This window comes from Crocuta crocuta, unplaced genomic scaffold (genome assembly GCF_008692635.1).
Source record: "Crocuta crocuta isolate KB4526 unplaced genomic scaffold, BGI_CrCroc_1.0 scaffold73, whole genome shotgun sequence".
Lineage (NCBI taxonomy): Eukaryota > Metazoa > Chordata > Mammalia > Carnivora > Hyaenidae > Crocuta > Crocuta crocuta.
Window position 1 is genome coordinate 1,228,656 of NW_027529443.1, and position 2,560 is coordinate 1,231,215.

A 2,560-nucleotide genomic window follows, 5' to 3' on the forward strand; every position below is an offset into this window, starting at 1 on the left:
TTGAGAGAGCACGCGAGTGCACCACACACACACACCCACGGGCACTCCCGCGCACACGCCTGCGCCCACGTGCGCACGCTCGCACACATGCACAAGCCCACCCCGGAGAACTTCGCATGCACACCCTCGGAGACACACGGGCTCCCTGCGCCACCGGGAACCGGCAGCGAGAATAGCCCGGTGTTCCCCAACTCCCCGGAGACCCGGGCCTCCGCCCCCGCCCCCGCGCCGAGCCCGCGGCCCTCCCTCCCCTGTGGTCTCCTCCTTTACAGGCCGGGTCTGCGGGGCCCGACCACCCGCCAGGTTGCCATGGCGACCCCGCTCCTCCTCCCCCGCCCCGCGAGCATCTTCACGCCCCTCCCCTTAGGAGAGAGAGCCAGGGAGGGAGTAGGTAATCAGGCCCTCCGCTCCCCAGACCCGTAGGGGCGGGGCTTAGAGTTCCGCAGTGACCCAGGGGTGGGCAGGGGGACGGAATCTCATCCGCCCGCGGTCGCTGGCCAGGGATCTTGGGGTCCCCCAGCCAGGCTGGTGAGCCTCACTGCCTTAGGATGGAAACAGGTCCGAGGCTGTGGCTTCCCTCACGCCTCTTGTGTGTGGCTGTTCAGGCGTCTCTCCTTTGGACCCAACCCAGGCTCCAAGGGCCCGGGTCCCCTTCTCAGGGATGGCATCTCCCTTGGGAATCCACCCTCCCTCACCCCACCCCCCTGCCGTCTCCCATACTGTCCATCAGGCGGGAAGGGGCGTCGGGGCTTCCTTCTGAATTCCCGGAGCCTTGCAATTCAGCTCCTCACCCTTCTGCCATTTCCCACCTGAACCCTGCCATCCGCCGGATCTTTGCTCTTCTTTGCCCCTCCTCCCACCCACTCGCCCCAAGACAGAGTCCTCAGAGTCTTCACAGTGGCCTTCAAGGCCATTCAGCCCAAGACCCTGACTTCTCCCGTCTTGTCACCTCCATGACCTGTGGCTGGCTGGCAGGAATGTTACCTCTGGACCTTTGCTCACAGGACCTCCACTGCCTGGAAGACCTCCCCTTCCTTCGGGCATCATCCTGGGTCACCTCTTCCTAGGAGCCTTCCTGGAGCATCCCCACTGCCCCCCCACCCCCAGCTCCCAATGTGCTATCTTGGACTCAATTCTCATGACACTGGTTTGTCATGCCCGTTTATAGTTCTGTCTCCCCCACCACCGGGGAGTGCCATGGAGGCTGCCCCAAGCAACGCCTGGCACTAAATCGGCCTCTATAAGTATTGTGATTTAGAAGTAAGAGAAACGTGGCTGCACAATCATGTGAATATACTTAACAGTACTGAACTGTACGCTGCAAATGGTTAACATAGAAATATTGTTGGGGGGCCTGGCTGGCTCAGTGGATAAAGCATCCAACTCTTGATCTCAGGGTCATGAGATTGAGCCCCATGCTGGGTGTAGAGCCTACTTCCAAAAAAAAAAAAAAAAAAAAGATAGAAATATCGTTATGTAAGGGCACCTGGGTGGCTCAGTTGGTTAAGCATCCAACTTCGGCTCAGGTCATGATCTCATGGTTCATGAGTTCAAGCCCCACATGAGGCTCCGTGCTGACCACTCAGAGCTTGGAGCCTGCTTTGGATTCTGTGTCTCCCTCCCTCTTTGCCCCTCCCCCACTCGCTCATGTGCCCTCTCTCTCTCAAATAAACAAACAGGAAAAAAAAAAGAAAAGAAAAAAGAAATACTGTACTGTGTATTTTTTTTAATACACGATGGTTTTTTAAATGAAAGAGTCTAACCGCGCTGAGAGAGCACTTAGCACCTACCAGATGACAAAACTCAAAGCATCTGTTAACACACAACGTGTGCAACGCTGTGGGTAAATGGGCACCCCCTCTGCGGAGGCCATTCTGACGGTGGATTACCAGGATGACAAATACACAGACGGTTCCACCCAGAAATTCTACTTCTAGAATTTTATCCTATAGATATGCTGGCCCATGAGCAAACTAATTGAAGTTTAAGATTATTAACTGCGGTACATTTACAACAGCAAAAGACTGGAAGCAACCCAAGTGTCCATAAGCAGGGGATTCGCTCTGTCAAGGATGACACCATTTCATATGATGAAATAGTATGCAGCCAGGACAAAGAAAGAAGCCTCTGTACTTGCACTTGTAGAGCCATCTTCCCGATCTCAGGTTAACTTAAGAAAGTAAGGTGCACAGCAGCACGTAGGGGATGGGGGGAAAAGAGTTCATATATGTTTGTTTCTCTGTGCATAACTTATCTCTGGAAGGCTCCCCAAGAAAGAGGTAACTACACCGACCTCTGAGGTTGCTGCAAGTTTGGGTAGGGCAGGAATAGGAAAGACTTACTTTCCATCTTTTTGTACCTGTGTGCATATGTTGACTATTCAAAGGTATACGTTAAAATAATATCTATTTAAAGGCAACCATCCAGGATCAGAGAGGAAGCAGGACTCAGGGAGGCCCTGTCCAGGACTAGAGCTGGTGGGTTTGGCAGGAGGCAGATCTGGGTCTGCGTGAGAGGAGAGCCAAGCTGGACCAGAAGCCAGCTGCCGCCGCCCCCCCCC